At 34.2% G+C, this 19,450-nt stretch overlaps 1 pseudogene; it reads left to right on the plus strand.

Moving 5' to 3' along the window:
* Window positions 1-16,153, plus strand: part of LOC144373395 (growth factor receptor-bound protein 14-like) — a 64,023-nt pseudogene extending 47,870 nt beyond the window's left edge.
* The last annotated feature ends 3,297 nt before the right edge of the window (window positions 16,154-19,450 follow it).

The raw sequence follows: 19,450 nt of genomic DNA on the forward strand, positions 1-19,450 counted from the left end.
TCATTTATTACTATTTAGTTATTTTATGTGTGCTGTTGTCTTTCCTTACGGAGATGATAAATTCCTAGAAGAATTTATGATGTTATGATCAGGGAATAATGGATGTGTTGGTTTGTTGGTATGTTAAACCTATACACACCATTACATAGGTATACATGTGAAGATAGTCACACCCACACATATGGTCTCTTAGACATGTGTATATTCCATAGCTTTTAGTACTGTCTATTCTATGTTTCTATGTATAGTCTATGACCACTAATAGTCTGTGGTTTATAAGTGTTGATATTTTGTGCAATCCATTGAGATTTTTCAAGTAATATTCCTTTGAAGATTTTCATAAGAGGGTATTTTAATTTTGTATTCATGAATTTGTTATTGTCAGTGACAACACTGTTCCTTCTTTATGAATGAACTTTCATTTCTCTGAAATAATTATACTTATAATTATTTGTGTTTGGCAATTTCCCCTGTTGCATTTCTAGGTATGTTGAAATAAGTCTGTTAAATCTTGCCTGATTGCCTGCATATACATGCAATCTGCAAACTCATATTCTTCTTTTGTGCTGGAGATGTTCATTTATTGTTTATTTGACAATATTTCCCCATTCTCATCATTTGACCTTTTAAATTCTTAGTCTTGACCAGTGGTAACTCCAGGTATACCTTGGCTTGTGGCTAACTCTAATCTCTGCCTTTGTCTTTACTTGGACTTCTCTTTAATTTTTTGTATCTCTTATAAGGATACTAGTTATGTTTAAAGCCCACCTGAATCATCTAGAATGATCTTATCTCGAGATCCTTATCTTAACCGCATCTCCAAAGACTATTTATTTTTTATTTTTTCCCCAAATAAGGTCCCATTCAAAGTTTCCAGGGTTAGGATATGGACATTTCTTTTGGGGCAGGAGAGCCACCATTCAACCCACCACAGAAAGCCATTGAAATAGCATTAACAAGGGAGAGAAATGGTCAAATGAGTATCTTAAGAAAATTAAGATAGGCACAGAGAGGAGTTTAAGATATCAAGAAGAGAAAGTGATAGAGGGAGAGAGAAAAACAGGGGTCAGAAATAGGGGAGGCAATGAGGAAATACTGGAGGAAAGAGGAAGAGAGAAATTGACCAGAGGTATGGATACTAATTAGAAGATCATTTCAGTAATCCAGAGTGGAGGTAGTGGAATCTGACCTGGAATGGACAGCATTGGGGAGAAGAGAGGAATGGCTACCATATTAAATGGCACATGGCCAGGCTGATATAAAAGAAGAGGAAGCAGTTAATAATGTTCTTAGAGAAATATTCCTGGAGAAAGAAATAAAGAAAGGAATAAAATCAATTAAAAAATCATTAGAAGTCACTCTCTAAGAAACAGTAATCTTAGTTCAAGAAGGATGAAGCCATTATTCTCTGGTTATCTTTTCTTGGGCATTTTAAACTAGTTTACAAATTTTTACATTAAAATGTTAGAATGAATAACTGTCTACTTTTATTATTAAGGTTTTAAGCTCTATCTTAACCATTTCAATGAGGCTGCTCTTTTCCTAAATGTTTCTATTATATACAGTAACATAATAGGTATATTTTAAACAAATGTGTGCTGGGATTAACATTTTACTTTAAACTTATGAGAAAAAAATGGCTTCTAGAGCTGGACCTGTAGCTCAGGGGAAGAGCACTTGCTTAACATGCATGAGAAACTGGGTTCAATCTACAGTATTGCAAAAGAGGAAGAATGGAAGACTGAGAGAAATGGCTTCTCAATCCAGTCAATCATGTTTATCTCATTCTTACCCCAGTGATTCTTGACTGGAAGATGTGATAATGTCTCTTTAATTCCTATATTCTTACTTCTTCAACAGGTCTCTCATTAAAATCCACAGCCCATTTTATTTTCACTTTACTCTTCATTTCCTTTCCCTCCCACTCATTAATTATATAACAGAACAGGCCTGTTCCTTCTACAAGATTCAGAGTCTGACTTTGCTATCCATCAGTGCATAATATTCTTTTAATTAGCTCATGTTTCAGTTGATATATGGAAATGATGTTATGTTTTCTGCCAAAGGAAAAATGTGAGGATGTTAGATCTCTTCAGTGACTGTGATACAAAATGTGCAGATTATCTAAAGTCAAATATAACATTTTTACCTGGCATGGAGGCTGTGTCCTGTCCTTCTTGAGGAGGAGGTTTGATTGATTTCACTTTGTAAAGATGTAACAGCTGTTTGGGAGTTAAAAACCTCTACTGTAAGTGTTGAAGATGTGTCTGTAACTTAGATTTGCAGAGAAATCTCTACCTATCTTTCCATCTCTTCCCTTATACCCTCACATACATGTTTAGGTTCTGCTAACCATGCCAACCCAGGCTTGTAGTGTTATGCCTTAAATAGAAGAACAAAAATTGGTCAAGACAAAAGACTCATCATGCTTCTTACTGCCTTCCAGTGTTTCTCAAGCTTTGTTTTCCTTTCATTTGAATGATCGAGTTATATTGACTTCTACAGCATCACTGGACAGGGATGGTTTTATCCCATGTTCATATAAATCAGACATTTAATTATCAAATCAGTGTCTATCAAGGAATACATTTTTAAAAAAACATAACAGTAAGAGTACATTTTTCCTTCCTTCCCCATTTTTCCATTGGCCCTATGCTAGATCTTTGTTATTTTCTTTTCTGCCTTATTCATCAATGGTCTTAAGAACTATGGTCATTGATTAGATTAAAATGCTTAAGAACAGAGACATACAGATAAATTTTTGCTCTATTAGTTGTCATAGTTGTGAAAGCCTATTTATAAATTACAATGAAATTTCTTTGTCTTTGGATAAGGTTGCTAATATTGCTGAATATTTTTTCTCTCATTCTGTGTGCGTGTGTGCGCACGCCCACACACACACTGCTACAAAAATTTAGTGCATATGAGATCAGTGAGATCTTGTTAAAATGCAGATATTGATTCACTAGGTCTGGGGTGGGGCCTGATATGCATTTTCAAAAAGATCCTAGAGGATAAATATTTTCCTGATCTGAGACCATACTGCTATGGCAAAGTTTTAGAGAACAGATGCATTTTGTCCAATTTTGATTATACATTGAACCTCAGAATTAAGTACTTCTCCAAGTTATTAACCTATCACAGAATAATATGACCCAGTGATTTCCCATGACTAGCATTAACTCTCAGAGATTTCCCAGAAAAGAAATAGCTGTTCATGTTACCACTTTGCCTTGAAAATCAGACACATTCCACTGCCAGATAATTTCCCTGAGCTCAGCCATAGGAGCTTCCTTTTTGTAAAGCAAGATAGTCACACAGCCCTTCTGGTTGTTTCCTGCAGTGTATTACATAGTACACAACTATGAGGCATGGTTATAGTCTAATGAAGCAGGAAACATGGTCCCCTTTACCTTTTTCCTAACTGCTACAGAAGCTCAAACCAACCTACTTCCCTTTATGGAGATACCATAATTTGAAACCTGGATTAGGAAAACATGTTCAAAAGTCATTGTTTTCTATCTTCTCTCTCTGAATCCTGGAAATGATGAATAAAGAGAATAGAGAGTTTAAAATAGAATGTGTGTGTGTGTATATTGAAATTGTATTTAGGTAATTTTTGCCCAAGGAATACATTATGTAACATTATAAACATACAAAAAGAAATATTGCAAAACATTTATCCATTTCAACACTCCTATGTATTTTTTTAGGAACCATGACCTTTGCAATTTTTCAGCGAATTTGGCACTAGTGATATTTATGTGTCACTGGTGGGAAAAAAAAAAACACGGAGCACAAACTAACTATGGATTCTGCTTTAAGGTACAGGCTTAATATTTTGATAGCTCAATAAAGCAAGCCTCAGCCTTTTAGGTAAGCTTCAGTTTAAAGAGACAGTTTTCTATTATATATAGGAGAATTTTAGTGGCTTTTATTTCAACAGGTGTTACCTTCAAGATATGCATTAAAGATAAACAGTGTGCTGTGGCCCTTCTAGCCTAACAAAGCAGGAGGGCCCCGAGACCTGAAAATGCTCTGTGCAGAAGAAGAGCAGAGTAGGATGTACTGGGTGATCATGATTAGATTGTTTAAGGTAACTGACTGGAGGCATGAATTTCTATTAAATTCTGTGAGTACCATAAAAGTTTGAAAATATCTGTAGTTGAAAATGCAAAGAAGAGTGAATCCTAATATGAATCTTTGTGGCTGAATGAGAAAGAAGAAAAATAGCCACCACCAAATGCATGTATTTTTTAATCTAAAAGATAAACATTTGCGGAGTAAAGTGGAATGGGCTAATACTTTATCTTTTGTTTATGAAGTAATATTCCGTTTCTAGAAATTCTCTGATTTTTATTTTTTATTTTTGCAAGAGTATTATATCCATAGCCAGTATAACTTAATGGATTTCTCTCATATAAAACTTAGTCTACGTTTATACAACATTGCTTACAATTCAGTGTGAAGTGTATTTAAAATGTGTCTGCCTGGATATGTTTCATGTGATTGTTCCATTAAATGGAACAATGAGAAATCACTGGCTTAAGATGACCCATTCTTACTACTACTACTAGAAGTAAGTTGTAATTCTTAAGCTAGGGAAGATGATTAATATGACCCATTAAAGTGTTTTATAAATTACATTCTAGCTTAAGAATTACAACTTACTTCTAGCAGAACATCAAAAAAAATTGTATGATTCTCCTATTAGCATATATTTAAATCATCCACTTGGGTGTTAAATGGAAATTACAACTTCCATAAGCATAATTTGTTGAATTTTTTTTGTTTTTGTTTTTAAAAAAGTAAAATACAAAGAGTATGTCTGGGCACTTTATTTAGTATCATTTACTGCCAAAGTTGACAAAATATACAAATTACTATTTTTCTTAATCCTTTGTTTAAATTAGAAGTTTCAGCATTTACCCAGATATTCTTTATAATTTATGCCTGATCACTAATATAATTTATTAACTTATAGATTTCATATTCTATGCATAGCATATATGATTCACTTATTACTACATAAAGATTTAGATTATTAACAGTGTGTGTGTCCTAAAACTAGCTTTTTGATATATTTAGATGTTAACATCAGAGAAATGGAGTCTTGTAGAATCCCTGGGTTCTGCCCTTTCGTTAGGCTGAAGAGTGTACACTTCACTTAACATAATCAAGTTCTCAGCTTATGTATTTTCTAGGTCCACTTTGGACCTAGAAGTTTTTCTGCTGCCATTTCCATATTTGCCACTCAGTAGCTCTTCAAAACATTACTAGCATCCTGGGTAAGAGAGAGATCAGGGTAAAGAAGGATAGAACAATCATAATCAGATAAGTGATCAGACTAGCTTTGGAGAAAATTTTTATTTTTATTTAAAAAAAATTAAGTTGAGGTAAAATTCTGATATTAATAATTAATAAAACTATTTTAATGTGAACATTTCATTGACATTTAGTGCATTCAAAGTGTGCAACCATCACCTTCCATCTAATTCCAAAACATTTCATCACCACAAAATGTACCCATTAAGCAGTATCTCAGAGAATCTCAGGTGCCATTGATTTTACAAGGATACACTTTGTGATATTATAAAAATTTTTTTAAAAAAAGATGCCAATATAATTATGACAGGTGACTTTCACATCACTTTTGCCATTTGTTTTACTTTTATTTAAATAGTTATTATAGACTTATTTGGACTTAGCTAGAAATTTGCCATATTTCACCTTTGCATGCATAGATTACTTATATATACATGTACATATGTCTATATATGTAAACATTGATATATGTATATGTGTATATGTATATATGAAATTATAAATGAAATAAATTAGTCAAGATATCTGTAAAACTTCTTCCTGTTCCAAGTCTGGCTTTCCTGAATCATTTTCATCTCAGAGTCATGGATACCTGTTACTTTCCACATAATGTCTGGCTTTGTGCCATCTTTGAAGAGACAAATGTTGTATTTTGAAATGCAATTGCAAGAATCAATGAAATATGCCAAAAATTTCCTTTAATTCTTCCATGTTGGCGATGCTTAGTTTCTGGAAGATTGTTCCCTTCTTGCTTTCTCCCCTCATCTGATTATTCTCTAAGACCCTTTCAAGTCAGATTTCCAGTTCAAAGATGGTTCATTGTGTTAGATTTTTATAGCTGGTATAGTAAATTATCCCCAATTTAGAGACTTAAAATAACACAAACTTAGTATCCTATATTCTTTTTTTCTTTTTGACAGTATTGGGGAATGAACTTGAGAATCTACCACTAAGCTATAACCCCACATTTTTATGTTTTATTTTGGTCAAGCATTTTGCTAAGTTGCTCAGGCTGGCCTCAAACTTGTGATCCTCCTGTCTCAGCCTTCCTAGTTACTGGGATTGTAGGCATGTGACACTCCTCCCAGCTATCCTGTACTCTTTTAGTTCAAGTCCAGAATGAGTCTTACTGGTTCACAGTCAAGACTTGGCAGGGCTGCTTGCCCTTTGGAGTCTTCAGGGGAGAAACCACTTCCCTTGTCCTTTCCAGCCTTGTGAGGCCACACATATACCTTGGCTGGTGGCTATTCCTCCACTTTCAAAGACAGTAGTATTACACCAAGTCCTTCTCTTGCTACCAACTCTCTAGCTCTGTCCCTTGTGCCTTTTCCTTCCACTTATAAGCTCCTGGTGATTGCATTGGGTGCGCGTGGAGAAGCCAGGATAATCCTCATCCCACAGTCAGCTGGCTAGCAACCTCAGTTTCCTTTTGCCATGTAGCCTAACATATTCACAGGTTCCAGGGATTAGGATGTGGACATCTTTCTGGGATGGTTATTCTACCTATCATCAGTGTTCCCTTTTATTTCAATGACAAAACTTTTCCAGATGATGCCAGAAAAGGAGGCGAACATCCAGGAGTACCTTTAGCCTTTAGCCAATGAGAAAGCAGACATGAAAGTGACACAGTCTGTATTACATTTGAATATTAACAGATCTGGCCTCTCTTTGGAGAAATTCTAGTTACATATAGAATTGTAGAACATCAAAGACAGAAAAGTGGATTGCTCACATAGAATGTCACAGTTACATATTCTCTCTTTCTCTCTCTTCAGTTAGAACTCTGACAGCTTCTCTGTTATGGTATTTCATTCTTTTATCTGGCCCTCCATAGGACAGAGAAATGTTAAAGTTGGCCCATGACTACCCTTGACATGAGTTAAATGCCTACTAAAGTTCTTCAATGGCACCTAGATACCCACCTAACACTGCAGGTGTCAGGAACAATACATCTAGGAAGATAACCATCTTATTTGTAGGTAGCAGGTTTTTCAATGAAGAAGGTAGCCAATCCTCATTTTCCTTGTGAAAGTGTTGGTTTGAGATTATTATCTATACTTCATAATGAACTTGACTAGGAATTAAGCTCTTCTTTCTTCTTTTTAAAGTTGTTGTAGGCTTAGAGTTGATTTAAAGTGAATTTCATTAGGTCCCTTGACATCAATGTCCTTCAAACCTTGAATTAAATAATTTTTAAAAGTTGGGAAACAATTGAATAAAGAAGTCAGCACAGAGAATTTAAAATGAGTGTGGGTTTGTATTCATGTTAGAAGAATAATCTTGAAACAATGACTCTCTCAATCCCCTCCCTCCATTTTTTTTTGTTTGTTTGCCTAATTACCAAATATATCCACTTTGTTAGAATTAGTTTCAAGGAAACTACTAGTAGAGTAGAGAAATAGCACTCTTGAACTATTTATATAAAATTTATCCTATGGGTAAGATTTGATTTCATGGTGTCATTCAATATTTTCTATACAGTACTCTGTGTGTGTGTGTGTGTGTGTGTGTGTGTGCTCATTCATGTCTGTGAGTGTGTGTGTCTGTGCACCTGTGTGGGTACATGAAGGAAGCCCATTTAAGGTGGACACTCAAGTACTGGGCAGAGTAGGTGTTGCTCAGAAGTTGTGTAGACAGATATGTGGGTCACAGTCCCATACCTGTTGCCAGAGGGGATGCAGGTCAATAGGGGCTGGCCCAGGTGGGACAAAGGGAGGTGCCAGAAGGGTGGCATGGGCAGGCAAACCCACCAGGAAACCTTGAGCTAGTTGGTGGTGCTTAGGCTAGAGCTTGACCCAGGAAGCAGTGTTGTGGCCTGATTGGGGTTTTGAAGAACCTAAGGGCTGGCACCTTTAGGGGGGCCTTTTAGACCTGCCACTGAATTGTGATCTTACCTATCATTTGGACTCTGGAAGCCCCTGGAGGCAGGCATGGAGATGGTCATTATCCTCTAAGTGATAAGATTAGTTCATGAGGGCCAACATGGAATCAACAGCAGCACATTCTTCTTCAAAGTCATCCTCCACACCTTCCATGTATGCTTCCACTGTCAGGCCCATTTGAGACCCAGCACCTGCTGGCTCAGGTGCTGCTGGGGCCACGAGGTGACAGAACACAATGACCACCCTGCCAAAAGCAAACATCATGCAGGTGGAAGCAGTAGATGGAACAGGGCTGCTGAGACCTAACATGAAGTTCATTATATCTTCATGAAATGGAAAGAATTATGGAGTGTAGCCAAAATGTAAATAAATATGTATAAATATAAATAATTTAAAATCATAAAAATTTAAAAGCTGCCAATATAATTGCTCCCCCCCTCAACAAAATAGCTTAAATCTAAAGAAGTACTTTCCAGATTCAGATGAGGATTCCTTCAGGACAAGTTTGCTCATGACAGTTAGCAGTCTTAATTTTTCTCAAACTAATAATCCCATTAGAATCCAGACCTCCTACTTTCCCATTATGGCCAGCTGGCTCAGTCTGTCATATTCTTCTTCATACAAGTGAAGACCCCACATTTCTAATCTGCTACATTGTATTTTGAAACTCTGAAATCAGCTGGACTCCTCAGTGTTTTGTTTTTCTGAATGTGAAGCCCAAAAGTATTATGAGAATAATTATTCTTGGTTATAAGAATATTTAACCAATAATGATATAGAGCCAAGAATTTTCCAGATAGGGCCCAATTTATAGTTTTACCAAAGAGACAAATTAATTCATCAATCATCAGAATGACAGTGAATTTTACAGTGTTGCTTAGGACATATGTGAGGTTTTTTAAATTTTTGGAATGTACAGCATGACACCTTTCCAAGGTGAGCTTTCTTTTCATGAGACAAGGTACCAGTCCAAATGATTTTGCTGTAAACTATGTAAATATGTAAGTAGAAATGTAAGTATCAGTATAAAGTAATACCAGTATAAAGTAATACTAGTGAGCAAGACCTTAATTTGGGAGCCTCAGTAAAACAAACAAAGTAAAAAACATTACATACAAGAGGAAGTGAGGGGAAAGGGAAAAATAATACAAGGGGGAGAATTGAATTACAGTAGAGGGGGTAGAGAGAGAAAAGGGAAGGGGAGGGGAGGGGGATAGTAGAGGATAGGAAAGGCAGCAGAATACAACAGACACAAGTATGGCAATATGTAAATCAATGGAAGTGTAACTGATGTGATTCTGCAATCTGTATACGGGGTAAAAATGGGAGTTCATAACCCACTTGAATCAAAGTGTGAAATATGATATATCAAGAACTATGTAATGTTTTGAACAACCAACAACAAAAATAATTAATTAATTAATTAATTAATTAATTAAAAAAAATAAATGTATTGTTTAAGGTCATTAAAAGATTTTCTGTCAAAATTTTGGTTGCTTGTCTGTTTGAAGGAAAATCACAAAATTATTTTTTATACTGATAACAAATGATTAATGAAAGAATATTTTAATTGAATTACCAGTGTAGTAAAGTAAAAATTGTAACATTGTGTTTTGTTTATTTATTTTGCAGTATGGCATGCAGCTGTACCAGAATTATATGCCTCCATATCAAGGCAGAAGTGGCTGCAGTTCTCAGAGTATATTACCCATAGTAAGGATCGATTTTTGGAACGTACATTTTATTTTATATTTATACTATTTTATTTTGCTATTACATTACAATTATATACTACAATATATTTACCATTTCCTTTTGTTAAGTAAAGTTATAATTTGTATGTATGATGTTATATTGAATTTTTTATACTTGGATAGCATATGTGTATGGTCTATGATAAAAATCATAGGACATATATGAAATATTCAATTATAATAAATAATTTTATATGTTAGTAAAATATTTTAAATATTTGAAGGAATGTATATTCTATGTCATTACATCATTTGAGGATTAGATTCTTAATAAGATAATTTCATTGGCATTGTGTTTTTTAATTAATTTTCTTTGATTGTGGGTTTGCTTATTTATTTTAATACTGATTCTGAGATTGTTGTAGCCTATTATAGAGACGCCAATGATTTCAAATTTTAAAAACTGTAATATACCCATGTGTATGTTTTTACATTCTGGCTTTCTAGCAGTAATTTTTTTTTAAGTTCCAGGTCCTTAAAAAGCAGACTGCTTTCCAGGAAATGCAAAAACTACAAGTCAAAATATAGGTCATGTATTACATTAACAATGCAGTGCTTCTCAGAGTTTTACCAAATTTAACTTGCATATGTATTTGCAGACACACACAGGTACATCTTTTACCTTCTTTAGCACCTAATTATAATTTCCTGTGCATTAACACAGAAATTTATTTCTGAACTTAAAGTTTATGTTCTGCAATTCTTGCTGCACTCCTTAATATTGAGTATATTAGAAATTCAGATGTATGTTCCTGTATTACAGATCAGTTAATGCACATTTCTTAAAACTGTGTTTCCACTTAGGCTAAAAATGTGTTCTTCCTGACTGTGACCAAGGGAGGTACATTTACCCACACGTAATGTGCCAGATGAAATGCTCAGTTCCAGGAATGTGGCATGAAATAATGTTGATTATGAAGCCCAATAGATGATATAGAAAAAGAGCCCCTATTTTGTAGTTATGTTGCTTTAAATTATGGAAGAATAACTTTTCATCTTTGTATCATATTACTTTTAAGCCCCAAATAAGAAACTAAAGAATGCAATGAATTTTTATAATAGAAATCACTTTAAGGTGAATATTTTCTGCAGTTTGTCAGCTTACTCTTATCTTTCAATCCATCTGTATATAAAAAATAATGAATTTTATTATCTTAATCCTTTCCTAAATCCCTCCAAATTTTCTTTTAGAATCTAGAGTTATTAGCATGGATGTGTTAATAGCAGCCAAACGTTTGGAAGCAATTATTATTTAGTGTCCTTTTAATCATAGGAAAAAAAAATGTTATAAATAAAATCCTTTCTATTTTCATTACTTTTGTTAGCATACAAGTGTGATATTATTCTTACTTTTTCCCACTGAAAGTCATTCTGCCGTTGATCATGGCATATCTGAGTTTGCTTAGCCGGTTTTTGCTTATTCAACCCCATCTGTAAAAGGAAATGCTCCTTAAGTGAATCTGACTGGAATCAGGTGTGATAGGGGAAAGAAGTTCCAATGCCTCATGGTAAGGGCTTGTTCTACACAGGAGTTGTGATCATAGAAAGTAGCACCTGAGAACTATATCTATGCTATTCTTAATGTCTGTGAAGGAGACCTAGATGTTTGGGGAGGTATTTGTGTTTACTTTTGTGTGTATGGAGAGACCCACTTTTCTAGATGATTACAGAGGGATCAGTGACTTGAATGGTGCTGGTGCCCCTCATCTGTCTCTGCTGCTTTCTACTCAGGAACTATTTTCAGTGAGTTACATAGAAAAGTTAGAATAATTTAGTTACCTTTCTCAAGTAACAGTATTCTCTTTTAAACTTGTCCATATTTTGAAAAGAGAAACAAAACAACAGTTCTCATACCAAAGGGAGCACCTAGCCATAATACTATGTGACAGCCACTCATATCAATTTTTGAAATGAGAATCATCAGCAGATATTTTAGGAAGCCAGATAGATTTGGTTCATTTAAGGGTAAAGGAGGAATTTATTTAAAGGACTGTCTGTTAATATGTTCCTGGCTGGAGTGAGGAGATCCAGAGAAAATGTCTGCTTAGTTCTTTTAAGTCTTTATTTTTGACCCTGGGATAGACATGCTAAGCTGCAATTTCTTTCCTTTACCTCCCACTATGTGGCAATAGAAATAACCCTAGATGGGACATATTGGTTGCTATTTTTACCATAAGGTGTGTGATCTTGGTTGGATCTCTGGTGTCCTGCAGTGTAAAAGAAGGGGGTAGTTGCATATATCCTGACTCTTACATCTGGGGTTGCCTTTGGCTCTGTATGAAGCAGATGAGAGAACGATACCTGGAGGAATTCTTTGTCCTCTTGTTCAGTCATTCTGAGCTGCAGGTTTATCAAGATCCTTAAAATAGAGTGACAGAGAAAGAATGGCTAGTTGCCATGTAATTATATTGCCTAATATTGGATTTGGTTTGGATTTTGCCAGTAAATAATAATCATATATTCAGTGGACACCAAGTGTTTTTAATTTTGCTTATCATAACACAGAAATGACTTTGTTCTGTAAGAGTGGCTATCACTGAATTCTAGCAATATCTGTATAATACCCGGTACACAGAGTGTGTTTAGTATTTGTATAAATTAACAGAGAAGAGAATAGTATTCTTTGTTCTTGACTAGGAGCACTAATGTTATCCATTCTGTGCCAATTCTAGCATTTTAGATATTAATTCATGAGAGGAAAAAAACTAACCTTGTTTTTGGGTATCAATGTTTCAATTTGAACAAGTAATTAATATGATTCTAAAATATGATTTACATTATGATGTTATCCTATACATTGTAATTCTTTTTAGGTATAATTCAGGGTATATTAAGTAGAATTTTTTCTGATGTTTTCAATGTTTGCTTTTATTTCTGTTTACATCCCTATTGCTTTTTCTCTAAACATTTACAGCTTAAAAATATGAATCTATTAAAAGAGTACTTTTTGATGATTTTTTTGTGTTATCTTTTAATGAGATACCATGGAGTAAACAAAAGAAGCATAAAATATTTTATGAGAGATTTATAATCTGAAGGATTTTCTTCTCACATTACTCAGTTTCAGGTACTTTAACACTGCTAAGTTCCTTTCCAAATGCAGTACAATGAGAACATTTTATTGAGGATTGGATGAGAAATGAAACCATTGTCAGTTTAAACAACTGGAGAAAGAATCTTTTATCTTCAAAGGTTGACTTAAGATGATGACAAGGGTTTGAGGAGATTTAATACTGACATTTGGGTAAAAATGAATCTTCACATGGAAGATTATTAATAACAAGTCAACATTTCATCAGAGTCTAAATAAGAAAGGATTTTAATATACTTCTCTGCTTAGAGCATGGTCAATTTTTGGATATAAATTTGAACAGTGATCAGAGTTACAATCTAGTGATGTCAGGAAAAGAAAAAAACAAGAAATAATGATTTAAATGTTTTAGAAGATTATAATTCCCTTTATTTATGAATTTGTAACCCAGAGAAAATAGTTTTACAGGGTAATCATGCCTGTTTCCATTATTTTGGTATTCCTTTGGAAATTTGTGAAGGTGTCAGGTGGTCCATCAGGTGGTAGTGGTGATCTGCTTGAGAGGAGGAAGACTTACTGCTTAATTTTTCCGTGAAATGCCCTTTGTCCTGTCTCCCAATGATGTAATGTCAGAGTCTCACAAATAAAATGGATAATTTCATCAGACATCTGTGATGCCTCAGATTTGGCTGCCTCTTTGCCCTGGCACAGTGAGATTAGTATTGAAGTCACCAGTGGGGACCACTTACACAGTGTTTTGCCAGTAATTAATACAAAACTGGCTTTTCACTGAATTGACAGTAAATAAGAATCCATACCCGACAGCCTTTTTCTCTGAGACCATTAGACCACGTCTTCTTTTTGTAACCTGACATTAATAGAGGTTTTCCCACTGCATTCTTCAAGGTTAAAGTGCACGTTGGGTACATTTTTTTTAACTTGAAACATTTTTACTTAAACATTTAATAAACAATTTTAAAGATGGATTTTAAGGATATAGCATTTCTTATTTTCTGTCGTATAACAGTAGAATCCAGAATCAAAAGAAGAAAGCAGACCAAGTGTAGAAAAGAGGGTAAAATGATTTTACTCTAAGTCATTATGTCTTACACACACACACACACACACACACACACACACACACACACTCATCCGTTATTCGTTCTCATCCCTTATTCTTTCTGGTAGTTACATGGGAATACCCAATTTCCCAGTGGAAAAAGGACAACATGAATTGTTGATGCCAACGAAATGTTTTGCTGGGTATTGTAAGCAAACAATGTCACAAATAGACTGTGTATTTATCATATTAAAATTACATTAGCACTGATGACAGTTTTGTAGTATGAGATTATGTTGTAACATATCATTCACCACGTTGAATAATCATACCCACTGAATACACAGTTAAGGTGATCCCAGCTACAGTTTTATGAGTACACATCCTGGGTTTGTTACATGCTACATTTCTATGAAATCTGTGAGTAAATGTAGAAACATATTGAAATTCTTCCTCTCTCTTTTTATAGTTTTCTTGGTAAGGGGTAGTCAGGGTAACCCCAAAACTTTCGTCCTGTCAATGAGTCATAGACAAAAAATAAAAGACTTTCAAATTATACCACTAAGTAATTTGTGATTTCATATTCGTATTTTAGATATGATCTTAATGCATAAGCTTTTGGAAACTTTGTTTTTCTATTGTTCCTTTTATTAAATATAATGTTAGGTGCTTGTGCTTTGACCAGAGTTAACTTTGGCAGAAATGGTTTTATGAGTCTGAATTAATATAAGAAATACAAGAATTGTAAAAATTAAATTTATCTTTTTTTCCACGAAATAAGATTTAGCAATATTGTAGAGACCTCATGACACCTATTGTTAAAAGGCCACTAAAGATTCTTTTTTTCTTGGGGCTGAGGATATGGCTCAAGCGGTAGTGCGCTCGCCTGGCATGCATGCGGCCCAGGTTCGATCCTCAGCACCACATACCAACAAAGATGTTGTGTCCCGAGAACTAAAAAATAAATATTAAAAATTCTATCTCTCTCTCTCTCTCTCTCTCTCTCTCTCTCTCTCTCTCTCTCTCTTTAAAAAAAAGATTCTTTTTTTCTGAGTTCTAAACACTCCTTTAAAAAACATTATTTTAAAACCTTTTCTCTTCTCTCAAAGACATTTTTTGCTATTATTGTTAGTAGTTCATTTATATAGAAACACAGAAACTGTGAAATTGGTGGACTTTAAATAATCCTGGGAAAATGTTTAAAATATCTGTGACTCTGATTTTGGCTGACAAAACTTGCTTTGGGTTTTTGTTTTTGTTTTTGTTTTTTGCTTCTGCTGTTGTGTGTCAGCATGTGCACATAGGTACATACATATGTGACGTGCACATTGGAATCAGGCAGAGTAAAACAGATTGAATCTACTTTCAGGAATGTCTTATTTAAATTACTAATGCTTTCCTTTGAATTGCCTCTTTTTTAAATCATCCAGAGGCCATATAGAGTACCAACCCTGCTTCTTTGATTATTTGATCAGTGTCCCCAGCAAGTATGAGCTTTTAATGCTAGAAGACTTCACCACCAAAAAAAAAAGTCAACTGACATTCCATTAGCATAATATTTTATTGCTTCAGAATGAATTTGCTGAAAAAAAATATATGACTACTCATTTTTAATATACTGAGGCATTAAGTAGACAATGTTTAGAAATAGAAATTAATTTCTGTACATGGAAGCATTAAAATCTCCTGTCTACTTTTGCACTGAATAGTACAGATTTCTCTCTGTTCATTGACTCAAAATTGTTAAACTATCCTAACTAAACAGAACTCTGGGAGAATTAGATGCAGAGAAAGTGGAGGCATGTTTCTTATCCAAGGATCATATGATACTTCTTTTAAATGTAAGTGAAATTAAAAAAGTGGGCATGCCATGCTGTTCTCCGCACTGTACTTAGTTTAATAAACTTGTCAATTTTGGCATGAAGACATAGCTTGCAGTGGAACAACCATCATCCTTCTGGATTCTTTACCCTCTTTACCAGCTTGTTGCTTTTCCTATTGCAGGTGGAAGATGATGGTGAAATGTTCCACATGCTAGATGATGGCCACACTAGATTTATGAATATAATCCAGCTAGTGGAGTTGTACCAACTCAAGAAGGGTGAATTTCCTTGCAAATTGAAACATTATTGTTCTAGGATTTCTCTATAGCTGAACCAAAAGTGACGTGTTAAACTGTTGAAGAAAAAAGACTCAAGGGGGAAAAATATTAAAAAGAGAGAATAAATAAGGGTAAAAAACACTGTGGTGAAAGGACTATTTCACCTGCAAGTTATAAGAAATATTTCGTGCATTGCAAATAAGCAAAAACTTGGATTGGCATTACAATCGTCATTTAAAATTCGTAATTAAACCTTAGGAAAAAATGATTTGGAGTGTTCTTTTGATAGTTTCACATATTACTATATTTTCTTCAAATATGAATACTTCAAACATATATCTGCTCCTTTTTAAAACATGACAGCCCTAGAATTCTCAAACACCAAATATGAAGAAGAAATCAGGTTTCAGAACGACCTTTTTGCAAACTGAATTCCAGTTATACTACTTTTTTAATATTAAGAAACGTGACAAAATCTTTAGCTATTAATTAAAAGAAACTATACATGACTTGTTAATAAAACTAAAAATATTTTTCAATTGTATGTTCTCTGGTTTTATTATAGCCAAAGGATCAAATCATACTTTGTGGTAGCAGCTTAAAATCGTTTTGAAGTAAATTGATTTTTTGTCTATAAAACTTTCATTAAAGTCATTGAATTACTAATTGTACCATAAAATCTATACTAGTATCGAACATATTAGTGGCACATTGTTAATTGCACTTTTTTTCATTTCTTAATAATTGGCTGAGATTATCTATTTTTAAGAAAATGATCAAATTATTAAAAAAATTTTGATAATTTGCACATACTTTATGATATATAAACTATGATAACATAACACTGTCACCTTAATATTTCATGTTTAACTCATGCTTTTTCAGAACATTCGTTAGATCCTTTCAATAATAAGTCAGTAAACCAATTAAAATAGGTAAAAAGAAAGATTCAAGACCTATGAGGATCCTAATAGGTAAATCTTTGTTCTTCTCTTTGTGCCCTTTTTAGTTTTTTTAGCATGGTAACATCAATATGGAAGCCAAAGATTTTGAAAACTTGAGACAGTAACCTGCCTGTTACAACTTCAAGACAATCTGGGATGTTTTTACTTTTTAGTTTTGTTTGTTTGACTGGGTTTTGACGTTGTTGTTTTTGTTGTTGTTGTTCTATGATTCTTGTTCCCAGTTTGGTGGGAAGAATAATCATTGTTCTTTAAAAAAAGAGGGGAAGCAAAACATCAAGTAAACCTCAATGTTATACAAAATATTGCCCATCCCCTCTAACTGAGCCTTGTAACAAGCTTGTGGGAAAGATAATTTTTTAATCAATATTTCAAAATTGCATAATTCACTTTTAGATTTAAAACTATACATTTTTGTTAACAAAGCATAGAACACATTCATGAAATGTGAATAAAATCAATATCACTGAAAAATAATTACTTATTGGATTTTTAATATTCACTTTACTTCTCAGTGCAAATCTAACTCCTAAAACAATAAAACTTAGAACAGTAGTCTACTATTATAAATTACTGGTCATGGGGATGGGGTTGTGGCTCAGTGGTAAAGCGCTTGCCTAGCATGTGTAAGGCACTGGGTTTGATTCTCATCATCACATATAAAAAAATAAAAAAGTCCACCAATAACTAATAAAAAATTAAAAATAAATACATAAATTACTGGTCAGGTGTCCACAAACCCTGAAAGACACAGGACTTGCTGGTGGAATAGTGGGAGGTAATCACACTTGCCCCTTTCAAACTTTCATCATGGGCCTGGGTATTTCTGATTTATTTCCAATTTATAGAAACACACTGTGTTATGAATTGGAATGCACTTTCTCGTGATATCTCCATTTCAAACAAATATAAAATGTAATACTTTATATATTAAATGCTTATAATTTGATTAATTTGTGTTTGTATTTGTTATTTGTGTTTCTAACTTCATTGCTAATCTATAGTTACTATTGGGAAGCTCAGATTTTATATGAAATTGCTTACTTTAATTTTAAATCAAAAGTCAAAATTACTGAGGAAAGAATCATGGAGTGTTTTAGTCAGCTTTTTTACTGCTGAAACCAAAAGACCTGACAAGAACCATTAGAGGAGGAAAAGTGTATCTGGGGGCTCACAGTTTCAGAGGTCTCAGTCCATAGACAGCTGACTCCATTCTTTGGTGTCTGAGATGAGGCACAACACCATGGCAGAAGTGTGTGGTTTAGGAAAGCCATGGCCACCAGGAAGCGGAGAGAGAGCAAGCTCTCCTCACCAGGAATAAAATATAAACCCCAAAGACACATTCCCAGGTACCCACCTCCTCCAACCACACCTTACCTGACTATGGATAATCCCTGTCAGTGGATTGTTGCAGTAGATTAGTTGAAGACTCTCATAACCCAATCATTTCACTCTAAATTTCTTGCATTGTTTCACACATGAGCCTTTGGGAGACACCTAATATCTAAAACATAACACAGAGCGAGGGAAAGTATTGTTTTTTTAAATTTCTTTTAAAAAGGGGTACTTGCCTCTGTGTGGCTGTGTATGTGTGTATGTGTGTGTAAATTTATTATGATGTTAAATCTGAGAATGTCAGACAAATTCACAGGCACTCCAGTGTTGAAATGCATTCCCCAGAACATGTAAATTACCTTTGGAATCCTTTCCATTGTGATTTAGCCATGTTATATTATTTTGCCCCAGTCTGGATGGGAATGATGACAGATTAGCTCGGTTTTCTTCTATTTCTGTTCATATGTGAGTGTTGGCATGCCTCACTCTCTCAGAAAGAAGAGAGTGCCGCAGCCATCCAATCCTTGATGTTCTTTTTTATTTCCATATATTGAAGGAATAGGTAATTATTTTGAAACATTTGGAAGAACTAATAAAACAAGACTAAAATAATTAGGGTGCTTTAATTTGGAATAATTACTTGTTTCACCTATATTAGGAAAGTCCTGATTTATATGAGTAGACTTTTATTTCACTCTGTTTCAGTGTGTTCAGCATCAATTAATTCATGTGGTCTCTGTCTTTTGAATACCAACAAGGATAACTCTACTCGTGGTGGTAGTATTCTGGTCGGCAGATCAGACTGTTCCCTGGATCCTAATTATCCTGAGGGGGAATGATTGTCATTGGCAAACATTACAGCTTGGCATTCCAAGCTGGCTTTACTGGTTTAAAGCTGTTCCATTGCCAGGAGTTATCATGCTTTGTGGTGAGTTGGTTCCATTTGGTGATCTAGTAAAGCCTATGGACCCCTTTGATTGAATATTTTTAAATATGTAAA

This window comes from Ictidomys tridecemlineatus, unplaced genomic scaffold (genome assembly GCF_052094955.1).
Source record: "Ictidomys tridecemlineatus isolate mIctTri1 unplaced genomic scaffold, mIctTri1.hap1 Scaffold_382, whole genome shotgun sequence".
NCBI lineage: Eukaryota > Metazoa > Chordata > Mammalia > Rodentia > Sciuridae > Ictidomys > Ictidomys tridecemlineatus.